Below are 13293 nucleotides of genomic sequence, written 5' to 3'. Positions count from 1 at the left end.
CTTGGACTCTGATTTAATTCTACATGATACTTGGAACGCTGACAATGCCCATATTGCGGAATTAGAAATGGAGAATCAATGGAATCTCAACAGAGAAGAGTTACCTGCCATGGCTTTACAATCTGGGGTGATTGATGGTATCCAGCCCGCATTCTCCTCTTGCTCTGTTGGGAGGAAGAGGCAGCATTGAGGACCCAGGCAACAAATTGAATTATTTGGGAAATACTGGAGGAATCCTGAGACAGGATTCTTGCAATCACATCATGGGGTGGGAATTCCCAGTTGTCTTTTTCTCTGCATTTTTTCCAAACTTTCTTAGCTAACAGAGGACTTGAATAGGAACATTGGAATGCTTCCTTTCCATACAATGTGACCATAGATGCATAAGATTTATAGTCATAATGCTGAGTTCTTTTCTTTCTCTGGATGAGGAAGGAAAACAAAGCATGTTTATTTTGGAGATCAACCCAGAGGTCAAAAATACCTACACTGAAAGCTGCCAAGGTTGTTGCAATCCACACCCTTCCCACAGTCGATGTATTAGTCATATCAAATGTTTGTATTATTGCTGCTAATATTCCTGAGGCTTGAATGTCCAGTTGGCATACTATAATTTTTATTTGACTCTTCATAAGAGAAATGAACATTTTCCTTTTCTCTTGGAGGACAGGATCCCCAGCACTTGTCTGCATATTTGGTTCTGGGACAGCTCCTGACAGGACAATGCAAATCCCATTTTTTAGAGATAACACTTCCAAACATCTTTTGAATTTTTCTCCTTTTTCATTGTCCTGAGAAAGGAGGCCGATCCACGTCCATTGGAAATGCAGGAGAATCTGGACAATGGCTGAGTAAGGAGGTTCTTGGTTTGGGGTCAACCGATATGAAAAAGGAAAATGATGATTTTGCTCAGCCATTTGGTTGATGACACTGTAGTTGATCTAAAGATAAAAGAGAAGGTATTGGTAGTTTGTGCCAGTTTTAATGATAAAAGTCAGATGGTAAATCTAAGGGCCTTTTCCCACAGCTGAGAGAAGTTTCAAACAATAACTTCATGAACTTTGCTAGTTCACTTGATGTCCTGTATTTTTGCCGTGTGTGCTCCTTTTGAAACCAGGGAGCTCTGAATTATCTGTGGGTAAGGTTCATGGGTGTTACTCATAGAGCACACCCTCCTGGACACATTATAACGCACCCATTCACTCAGTCCATTAGTCAATCAGAATAGAGCTGGGGAGTCTTCTAGGCAAGCAGGAGACCTTAGACCAGGGGTATCAAACTCAAGGCCCAGATCCGGCCTGCAGGGTGCTTAGACATGGCCTGTGGGTCTGCCCTGAAAATAGCCCACGGTGCCTCTGCCAGCAAAAAGGGAGCTCGAGCATGCCCCCCCCCTCGAGCTCTGTTTTCACTGGTAGAGGATTGCAGGAGGCTGTCTCAGCTGAAAATGGAGCTTGAAAGCCCATTTTTGCTGGCAGAGCATTTGGGCTACCATAGGCCCCCCTGACACACGTGACATCATGCTGGCCACATCCACCTTGGCCTCACCTCACCCCAAAAGTAAAACACAATCCAGATGCAGCCTTCAATGAAATCGAGTGACACCCCTGCTCTAGTCCTCAAGCAGGAGACCCAATACCATTTCAGACAAATGACTTTCTAGTCTCTTTTTTTAAAACCCCAGTGATGAAATTGTTTCATTTTTTTCATTCATATAATTGATTTCAAATATTTCTATACAAACTCTTTAATTGGCTGAATTTCGTTCAGACATTTGAAATGCAGAAGTCAGTCTAATAATCTCACTTTTAAGCAGACCGAGTTCCTGTGGAGACCCAGGGCAGGATGTGTGTTTGAGGGGGAAGCATATAGTCAAATGGGCGGAGCCCCCAGCCACCGCTACTACTGGTTCACCCAATCTGGGGTGAACCGGCAGAAACCCACCTCTGCTGTTTCCTGCAAATAAGTTAAATAGGCAGGACGACTGTATGCAGCCTTGCTGAACTCTTTTCTTAATTTTGAACCAATCAGTGGTTCCATGTTCGGTTCTCCCTGTTGCTTCTTGACCTGCATATAGTTTCTCCAGAGACAAATAAGATGGTCTGGTACTCCCATTTCATTAAGAACTTGCCACAGTTTGTTGTGATCCACACAATCAAAGACTTTAGCATAGTGAAGGAAACAGAAATAGATGTTTTTTCTGAAACTCCCAAGCTTTCTCCATGATCCAGCTTATGTTGGCAATTTGAACTCTAGTTCCTCTGCCTCTTTGAAATCCTGCCTTTACTTTGCTAGCATGTGAAATGAGTGCAATGGTGCAGTAGTTTGAACATTCTTTGGCATTGCCCTTCTTTGGGATTGGAATGTAAACTGGCCATTTCCAATCCTATGGCCACTGTTGAGTTTTCCAAATTTGCTGGCAGAATGAGTGTAGCACTTTTACTGCATCATCTTTTAAGATTTTGAATATCGTTGCAGAACGAAGGTTTTCGCCCATTCTCAGCACAATGATTTATTATGGATTTCAAGCTGAGCTGAACCAATACTTGTGAGCTTCTTAATTGTATGTATTAATCTTTTTAGCTCCATTGTAAAGAATTCCTTCTGCTGATTACTTGCTGAAAGCTCTATAAAAATGGTGCTGAGCTGTGTAGGAGGGGCGTGCCTCGGGTAGAGCTTCTGCGAAGCCTAAAAGTGATTTACTGTCAAGAATAGATTTATTATCAAAACAAATAGCAATTGCTGTATAATTGGACTTCCTGGACTTTTTAACTGACTAAAGAAGATTAAGTTCGAGATGGCTTCTAAGCAAAGATTCCTCCCCCCTCCTCCCCCGGCATCGAAAAGTGCCGGAAATTCACCAGCACCTTCTGCTAAAATACAATCATCACTCCCTTCTACATCTGCAGTGAACCCCCTGACAAGGCAAATTCTGCAGAAGGAATTAATCGATGCATTACAAACCCATGCTGTTATGATGGGAAAAAAATTTAAGGAAGAGATAGCTGCTTCTAAAAAACAGATGTATGAAAAACTTATGACATATAACCAAATGATTAGGAGTGACTTTGTGACGGTTATGAACTTAATATTTGGCTATGCACAGGACCTTGAAGAAAAGTTAGAAGAACTTAGTGATGCTAATACAAAATTGGCAATGAAACTGGAGGCGGTCCAGCAAAAGGTTAGTGATGCAGACAATGAAATCCTAATGCTACAGTATAGGCAAATGGAATTGGCCTTAAGGATAAGGGCTCTCCCTGAAAGTACACAAGAGAACTTGAAACAGACTCTCTCTGAAGCCTTTGACCTGATGGTGGGAGGGAATCTTGACTGGCAAATTGAAAAGGTTTATTGAGTTAATTCCTCGCTGTCAAAAGAAAAACAATTGGCGAGAGATATAGTGGTCTATTTCGCCACTAGAAATGCGAGAAATACGATATTACAGGAATCCTACAAAAATAAGCTTCAAATCCGGGGTTGGGAGGTGACTGTCTTGAAGGAGATACCACCTAAAATGCTGAGATCGAGGAAAAATTATGCCTTTCTAGTGGAAGAGCTCAAAAATCGCCAGATACAGTTTAGATGGGACGCATCAACCGGCATCACATTTAGCTGTCTTGGAAAAAGACATCACCTTAATACAGTATGGAAAACTCAAGATTTCTACACCAACATACTGATGGGTGGACAACCCTCTTCCTCTAGAACTAGACAAAGAGAAGGATATGATGGAAAGCAAGCCACTCAAGTTTTAACAAGGGAGGATCAACTTGTTCTTTCAGAGGTACAAGATGCTAAAGAACAAAGACAAAACCGTGTGGTTACCAGGCGAATGGAACAGGAATTAAGAAAGCAACGTACACAAGACATCGTTCAGGAGCATACAGGTGTTACATCAGAAACAGTGGGAGGAGCTAGGCCAAAGGTTAAATTTCAAGATGTTCAGATGGCTATTAAAAGGTTTCAGGGGGCTAAGGATGGTAACTAAATCCCTAATATGGAATGTTAAGCGATTGGATTAATTTAGCAGGAAATGGAGTGCTCAGTATTGAAGGGTTTGATTTGGTATATGGCTACTTGTTTGCTGTATAATAAAGAGGTGGATGAGAACGTTAACTTGACTTTGCATTTGATAACTGCAGCTAGATTGTTGGTGGTGCAATATTGGAAGAAATAAGATTTGTTTACTAGTTAGGAATGGATATTGAAGATCACAAACTTAGCAGAGATGGCTAAAATAGTTGCATATCTCAAGGATAACTCAAATGAGAGGTATAAACCAGATTGGGAAAAATGGACTGACTATATTCAGGATAAATATGGGTCTAGGACAGTAATGGGCAACCTTTTTGGCGTGGTGTGTCAAAAATCGGCAAAAAATCGAGCATAACTCGCGTTGTGTGTCACTTCGACAAAAACATAATTTTGCGCAATTTATAGTTTAAACTACAAAAATGTATAATTGCAATATATAATTGTATTTAATAAACCAAAAACAAATTATTTAACATACCTGCTTAGTAACTTCTTTGTTAAGCGCTTTTGCATGCTGAGCATGCATGGAGTGATCAATGCTCAAACTTGCAGAGTTTAAATTTGTAGAGCCTTTCATAAATTTAAGGATGGAGTTAGATTGGCTCTTATAAAGGTGTAGCTTCCTGGAAATGTATTCCCTCCTTTCATCCTCACTTTTTTCCAAGAGCTGGGAATGATTAGTTTCAAAATGTCTATTTATATTCCACGTTCTGCTTACTACCGTTTCAGTACATAGAACGCAAAATGATCTGCCATTTTTTTCTATAATGCCATACATCTCGCTCCATGTCTCTTGAAAGGGTCGGCCACTGCCACTACCACTCCCTTTACTTAACCTTTGTTTTTTATTTTTTGGGTGCTCCATCAGTGGGCCAGTGACAGCAGATAGAATTATAGATAGCCAATTAGGGGTTAACTAGCCTAACAAGCTAACACAACCTCCCCCTCACTTATCTCAGTTATTGTGGGCAATTACAAGTCCATGGCACCCCAATAGTTGCTGCTAATGGCGCTCACAGTTCCCGTTGGCACTCCGCTGTTCCCTGCTGTGGTGCGGTCATAACCGACAGTCCCAGGAGTAGACTCTCTGTGCCGGCCTGACTGGAGAGAGGCGCGCACTGTTCCCGCGCTCCTCTCCTGCGGGTCCTCCCTCGCCGCGCTGATGACGTGTGTGTGCACGGCACACACGCCTTACCAGCAGCCCCTGCGCTCAGAAAGGGGCGGCGGCGATACAGTAAGTGAGTGTGGGCAGGGGAGATCACACGTCCCGCCCCCCCCGTTCCTCCAGCACAGATTCTTTCATCCTCGGCGGCCATGCAGGAGCCGAGGATGAATCGCATGAAATCCTGTGCGTGTCACCCCAAATGGCTACGCGTGTCAGCACTGACACGCGTGTCATAGGTTCGCCATCACTGGTCTAGGAAATTTTAGATAGTTTAGGACTAAGATCAGAAATGATACAAATTATTTATAGTTAGCCTAGCAAGGAGGAGCTAATATGAACTCAAAGATGTTATTAACTTTCTACGTTTTCTTTTAAGTATATCTTAAACTGTTTAGATTAAACAGTTAAAGATCTATACCTTGTATTGGTTCTGGGAAGTCAGGGTGGGGGAAGGTTAGGGGCCTGGGGGGAGGGTGGGAGGGAGTGAAGCTGGAGGAGGGATGTTGGATGATTGTACATGTATACTGTTATTTTTTTTCCTTTTTAAGCATATTGAAATGGAATTATAAATACCATCAACACAAAAGGTATTTTGTTCAGATGCCGAAACACATTAAGTGAATCAGAAGAAGAGTGGGAAGTAGAGGAGAGAAGAAAGATAGGAATAGAGGGATAGGAGGGAGGGTGAAGGGGGAAGATGATGTGTATAAGGAGGAGTGGTAAAGGGAGAGAAGAGAAGGAGAAAGGAATGGGGAGTATAGTAGAAAATGATGGAGGGAAGTCAGGATATAGAAGAGTTGGAAGTAGAGAAGAGTAGAAGAGAGGAAGAGAGGGATAGGAGAGAGGGTGAAGGGGGAAGATGAGGTGTATAAGGAGGAGTGGTAAGGGGAGAGAGTAGAAAGAGAAAGGAAGAGGAAATAGAGTAGTATGGAAGCGGAAATACACCAACGAAAGGAAAAGTGGGAAGCAGAAGGGAGAAGAAAAGTGGGAAGGGAGGGATAGGAGAGAGGGTAAGGGGGGAAGATGAGGAGGTTGAGGATAAGGAAGAGTGGAATGTAGAGAGAGAAGAAGGAGAAAGGAAGGGGAAATAGAGTAGGAAAGGAAGAGGGAGGGAAGATAGGAAATAAGAGAGAGGTAGAAGAAAGAGGTGTAGGGAGAGTAGAAGAGCGAATAATGGGTGTTAATCTTTTTGGGGCATTGAGGAAAAGAGGAACTGTTGTAATCACTATTTAGCATTATATGATATTGGCTGAAAAAGATTAAAATTAATGAATAAAAAAAAGATTTTGAATATCTCAGCTGCAATACTATCACCTCCACTAGCTTTGTTGTTGCTCAGACTTCCTAAGATCCTTTTGACTTCACTTTCCAGAATGTCTGGTTCGAGGTCCGTGATCATCCTATCATGGTTATTCGGGATGTTAAGCTCATTCTTGTATAGTTCTGCTGTGTAATTTTGCCACCTCTTCTTAACCTCTTCTGCCTCTGTTAGGTCCCTGCCATTTTGGTCCTTTATCATGCACATCTTTGCATGAAATGTTCCTTTCAGATTTCCAACTTTCTTGAAGAGATCTCTGGCCCTCCCTATTCTATTAGTCTTTTTTTCTATTTCTTTGCACTTTCTCAAAAAGTTCTCTGGTCCTCAATATTTTATTGTTTTCTTCTTTTTCTTTCCTCTGTTCATTTAAGAAGGCATTCTTATCACTTCTAGCTATACTCTGGAATTCTGCTTTCATTTGGGTGTATCTTCCCCTTTCTCTCTTGCCTTTCACTTCCTTTCTTTCCTCAGCTATTTGTAAAGCTTCCTCAGACAGTCATTTTGCTTTCCTGCATTTCTTTTTCTATTGGATGGTTTTAATTGCTACCTCTTGTACAACGGGCGAAGGAGGGGTGGTGGCGGCAGCGGCAGCGGCTACTTTAAGTGCTCCCTTGTCTCACAGCTGGGGCCGCTCCAGGCCGCCGGCCGCTGACACATGCTCCTGCAAGAGCCTCTGGGCAGTGCCGGGAAGCCACAGAGAAGCTTCGTTCCGCTTCTCACCCAGCCTTCCTCCAGAGGTGATCCGGGACTTCCAGCGGCGGAGCCTGGAGAAGCAGGCCGGGGCAGCGGGTGGCAGCATCGGGGATGGTGGGGCACTTTGCATCGCGGGAGCCGCCAAGCGCCCAGGTCTGCAGCAAAGAGGCAGCCTCCTCCTTCTCGCCCACTCCTCTCTCCTCTGAAGCACGCCCCGCCCAACGTAAGCGTGCTCAAGAAGACACGATTGGCTGCTTCCAAATCAGGAGGCGGGAGAATTAGTGCCTCTTTTCCATCTGAACTTCTTTGCCTTTTAACTCTTTCTTAACTTTTAGAAGGCGAAAAATTCCGTATGGAAAAGAGGCCCCGAGTTCTCTCGCATCCTGCTTTGGTTAACACTAAGCAGACACCAAGCCACTGTGAGCTGGAATCTGGTAGCAACTATCTTGGCTTTAATTATTTAAAAAAATATATTTAAATTTCTTTCTTTTTCCTGAGGAGACTGGTGAGGCTCCGCCTCCCTTGCCTCTAGTGACTGCACGTCCCTGTGGCTACTCCATTTCTACTGAGGGATTCTTGCCCACAGTAGTATACCTGTTGATCACCTGAATTAAATTTACCCATTCATGTCCATTTTAATTCAGTGATTCCTAAGATGTCGATGTTTAGTCTTGTTATCTCTTGCTTGTCATCTCATCTCTGACCACATCCAGCTTGCCTTGATCCATGGATCTTACATTCCAGGTTCCTATGGAGTGTTGATCTTTACAGCACTGGACTTTCCTTTCACCACCAGATACATCCACAGCTGAACATCCCTTCAGCTTTGACCCAGCCACTTCACTCTTTCTGGCACTACTAGAATTAGTCCTCTGCTCTTCCCCAGTAGCATATTGGACACCTTCTGACGTGAAGGGTTCATCTTCCAGAGTCGTATTTTTTTGCTTTTTGTCCATGAGGTTCTCATGGCAAAGATAGTGGAGTGGGTTGCCATTTCCTTCTCCAGTGGATTACGTCTTGTTAGATCTCTCTGCTATGAGCTGTCTGTCTTGGGTGGCCATGCATGGCCTAGCTCATAGCTTCATTGAGCTGTTCAAGCCCCTTCGTCATGTCAAGGCAGTAATCCATGAAGGGAACATATGTATATACATACATACCTACATATAATACATGTGTGTGTGTGTGAACATACAGTGGTGAGCTGCAACCCGTTTCACAAACGGTTCTGTGAGCATGCATTTTGCTTGCATGTGCAGCATTCAAAATACACCAATTTCAAGCTCTGCAGCTCACCTTCTAGGGAAACCCCAGTAGGTAAAACACCTGACTCACAGAAATCCTCTGTGCTACATGAATCAGCTGAGCTGAAAAATGCAGAAATTAAGGACAGGATAGGGCAGGTGCGGGTGGGCGAGGCGAACTGATCACAGGAACTGCATAACTACATATGTATGCACAAATATACACACATACATACAGACACACACACTTCACATACTTTGTGATTTAAAAATTCTTTCAGCTCTTCTAATATTTACTCTCTGACTTTCAATTTATTTGGAGAAATATGTACAAGTGCTGCCTTCTAGGCAAATCTGAACAATTTACAACTTGAAATTAATTCCATTTGCCTTTATACCTGTGGAATTTTATAGATGCTCATGACATTAGATATATGATCAAAGAGTTCGGAATCCATCTCTTCAAGAACAGCCAACAGGTTCTTTTGTCTCCCACAACTGTAGTTTGGGACGTTCTCCTGTCCTGTAGACAGCACATCCAGCATGGCCTCATATGTCATTCTTGCACTGAAAAAGTTCTGATAGATGTTGTAGCCCAGGGTGATGTTGGGTAAGAGCCAAGGATTCCGGTTGACTTCATGAACAGCCAACAAGAAGGGCAGAATGTAGTAGAAGTTGTTGTCACTGCAACATAAGAAACTTCATCATCTTTCTTTGCTCTATATCAACTATTTATGTGATCAACTTAAAAGCAATTGTGTTCTTTTTGCTGATGATATAAAATTATTCAATTTTACAGATAATTCTGTTGCTTTTTGCAAGGTGATCTCGACTACGTGTCTGAATGGTCATCTATTTGGCAACTTCATATTTTGATTAATAAATGCTCTGTCTTACCTATTGGTAAATGTAATCAAAATGTCAAGTATAAGCTAGGTGGCATTGATCTAGCAGATTACGCTCACTTTGTCAAGGACTTAGGTGTTCTTATCACTGATGATTTATGCTTCAAAGCTCACTGTATCAGCGTTGCTAAAAAAGCATTAAGAGTTATAAACTTAATTTTGCAAAAGTTTTTTTAAAGCATAGATTCACAAAGAACATTGTTTTCACTTTTCTCTGATTAGAAATATACTTCAAAGGGACATCTGTGTGCTTCCCTTCTTATAACTCTCTGTAGCCAAGCAGTAAAACCTTGTATTTCCAAGTCAAAACAATCCATACAGAAAAAAAAGGGTTCCATTTTCAATACACAAAACTCCAATCAACAAATCCTCCCAGCCTCTGAGCAGCTTTAATACTGTTGAAAATCTAATTTCCTTTTGGAACTTTTTTGTATTTCAAGTTAGAAAAAAGAGTCCAATCTTTAAATGAATTAGACAAATACCCACAGCAATGAAAGAGGAAAACTTTAGTCCATAGGTTACAGAGAACAATAAAGGAAAAAAAAGAAGAAGAAAACTTAATCCATCCATTTCAAAAGGCTTGCATAAATTCCATCCATAAAAATAGCATTTAAAAAGTAAGGTAACCACTGTCCAAAACCATTCCAAATTTAAGCCTGCCCCTTGATTCTTCTACTCTCTAATTTAGATTAATTTCAACATCTTTTTTTGCTCTATACCAACGATTTATATGACCAACTTAAAAGCAATTACGTTCTTTTTACCGATCACATAAAATTATTCAATTCTACAGATAATTCTATTGTTTTGCAAAGTGATTTCGACTATGTGTCTGAATGGTGATCTATTTGGCAACTTCATATTTGGATTAATAAATGCTCTGTCTTTATTGGTAAACATAATCAGAATGTCAAGTATAAGCTAAGTGGCATTGATCTAGTAGATGACATTCACTTTGTGAAGGACTTAGGTGTACTTATCGCTGACTATTTATGCTCCAAAGCTCAGTTTATCAGCGTTGCTAAAAAAAGCATGAACAGTGGTAAATTTTGCAAAGCTTTTTTTCTGGAAATATTGTATTGCTAATTAGAACTTATAAAACTTATTCTAGATTAATTATAGAGTTTTGTTCAACAGTACAATCAAGTGGGTTCAGAAGTACTTCACGAGAAAAGTCTTGCACACTTCTGTACACAATAGAATTCCTTACACTATTAAGCTTGAAATTCTCACTTTTGATAACTTAGAACTGTGTCACTTGCGGTCAGGCCTAGGTATTGGTATATAAAGGAACTTTTACAAAAACATCATGTTCCCAGGAGCCTTTCCTCTAAAGCAGGAATGAGCAATAATGAATTTGTCTTTCTCAAGGTGAGGAATCAGGGAATGGAAATCATTCCTAGAAAAGACATTGGAGCAGGTAAACTCAATCACCAGAATCCTGGACTTGCTGACAATTACCTTTTCAGTTGGTGGGTTGGAGGTTTTGAGAATGAAAATTCATACAATCGAGCTACGATTCCAGACATTATTCCAGTAAGCCAGTAGTCTCCTGGTTTGTAGTAATGGAACCATTCCTTTCCTTCTATTATCACCTTAAATGGGCATTTCACCAGCATACTGGCACAGGGTACTTGAGACAGAAGCTGAAGCAGAAAAAGCTGTATATGCATCAGCAACAACATTTGACATACACTGCAAGAGATCCTTCCTATAGTTCTTTCTTCAGCACAGAGTTAAATCTCAGAGTCTACAATTACAGGGAAGACAGTCCAGTTTGCCCCCAGATTTGGAAGTTTTAGTTGCAATTTCAGATTGCTACAGCATTTGCCCAGCTTTACACCAACCTCTGCTCTCATCACAGAAGGAGGCTGTTACAAATCAGAGTATCAGGTGCTGTCTATTCCATTTGTTGTCACATTGATTGGCAACTAATTGTGGTGGTGGAAATTCCAAAGGAGAATAAATAATACATGCTTGTAAAAATTAGAAGGGGAATTGGGAATGAGCATTGCCCAAAAGTGTGCAGTTGGAGAAAAGAGTTTTGTTTGACTCAGGAGAATAATCCTAATTTGAGAATCAAGAAAGGATCAATTCAGGGAAGTTTGCTTGTTTTCTTAGTCTGAAAACTTATTCTTGAGATTCTAAAGCTTCAAATGTGGAAAAACAGTTCAATATTCTTAAACTAGGCAATGAGCCACTATATTTCCTTCTTATTCTGTCTCACGTGGATGAGGTTAGATCAATGGTTAAGAACAGAGGTGGTATTCAGCTGGTTCAGACCGGTTTAGGCAAATGGTTAATGGTGACCTGTGGGTGGCCCCGCCCCCACCACGCCCCCGCCCTGCCCAAGCACCCGGCTCTCAATGTTCCCTCTAATTTTTTTTCAGTGTGGGCGGAAAAGTATAGTGTTTGAGCGGCACATTTTCATGCCTGAGTCCCAACCATTCTAGTTTAAACTTCCAGCTGCACTTTTTCTTCGTAACAACATTTACTTCAGCTTTACGTTTTGACATCAGCACTGACTGATGATGTACCTATAGGGTTAGGGTTTATCAATTATTACAATTATCTTTTCAAATTCATTTTGGATTAAATAAAAAAGAGCTTTGAAATGAATATATAAATGGCACTTAATACCACTAGTATTAAAATAGTAAATGTTTGATATACTTCATTTTAATGAATTTCACTTGATATACTTCATTTTAATGAGTTAACATTCAATTGCAAAAGTTGTCTATACACTGTATGCTTCTGTGAATGTATTATATGCAATTTGCTATTTTAAATGAGTAAAATTATTAAAATCACCATAATTAAAGTCTCATTCACATCTAAGAGTTTTCTTCCATCATTAATTTGTAAACTCAAGGATTTATTGCCTGCATGTTCAACAATGCTTGTTGATTGTTTAAAAATTTGTGGGAATTTGCTCCTCTCTGTACAGAGGGTTTCAGTAACCTACTACTACTGCAAAACTAATTTCTAAACTGCATACTACTTGCAAATATAAATAGATTGTTAAAATGGCTCTACCATAACCAAATAAGAGAAAAAAACACCTTCCTTTTGTTTATAAAGTAGTGGTTTTAGTTTGCTCTATGGAAGTCACTATTTTAAACTGACAGATAGGAAGTTTAATTAGATTAAAAGCAAAAATATTCTCAATGACTTTGAAAATCCCAATGAGTTATCAAATATAGGTACTCCTTCGTTACAACATGGGACTGGACTTTTTATTACTCAGCAATGTGGTCATAAAGCTGATGTCGTGTCATGATTCATGTGGCCGGGCTCTCTCGCCTCTTTCCAACTCCAAGGGCATCAATCATGTTAGCCAAGGGATCTGCAAAGTTGGCTCTTTTAAGACTGGTGGACTTCAACTTCCAGAATTTTGAGAGTTGAAGTCCACCAGTCTTAAAACAGCCAACTTTGCAGACCCCTGTGTTAGCCCAAAGCCTGGTGCTGAGCTTTGCTCCCCCATTGGTGGAGCCCCGAGAAGCGAGGATGGAGAAAAAGAGCTGAAAAGAGCTACATTTTTGCTAAATGTAACCGGGGAGAGCCAGCCCAGGCAATAGCAAATTAGTCGATCTCGCAGCAGGTCTGAAGGGGGGGCGCAAAACTCCAGGCAGGGCTCTCTGACTGTTCTAATTCCCCATGAAAATGTACTGCAGTAGAAAAGGTTTAGCTGGAGGAGGTTTTGATTGCGATCACTCTGTAGTTCATGTCCAGATACCTAATGTGCCTCATGTGCCTCTGCGCGGCAATTAGAAACTACTGCGTGGGGTATTGCAGCCATGTGAGCGGCCGCGCAAGCGCGCACCTTAGAGGGAACAGTGCCGGCTCTATGCTGTCTTATTTAGCCATAATTTTTAAGGCATGTGCGTGAGGAAAGCACATGCATGGAATGTCGTGCACATGTGTGGAAGGCGC

The 13293-nt window shown here is 41.2% G+C and overlaps 1 pseudogene; it reads right to left on the bottom strand.

The window, feature by feature from the left end:
• The window catches only part of LOC116524073, a 28164-nt pseudogene extending 19997 nt beyond the window's left edge, over positions 1-8167 (bottom strand).
• Positions 8168-13293: the final 5126 nt, after the last annotated feature.

This window comes from Thamnophis elegans, chromosome 2 (genome assembly GCF_009769535.1).
Source record: "Thamnophis elegans isolate rThaEle1 chromosome 2, rThaEle1.pri, whole genome shotgun sequence".
Taxonomy (NCBI): Eukaryota; Metazoa; Chordata; class Lepidosauria; order Squamata; family Colubridae; genus Thamnophis; species Thamnophis elegans.
The sequence above is the reverse complement of the archived record's forward strand: the minus strand, read 5'-3'. Positions and strand labels throughout refer to the sequence as shown.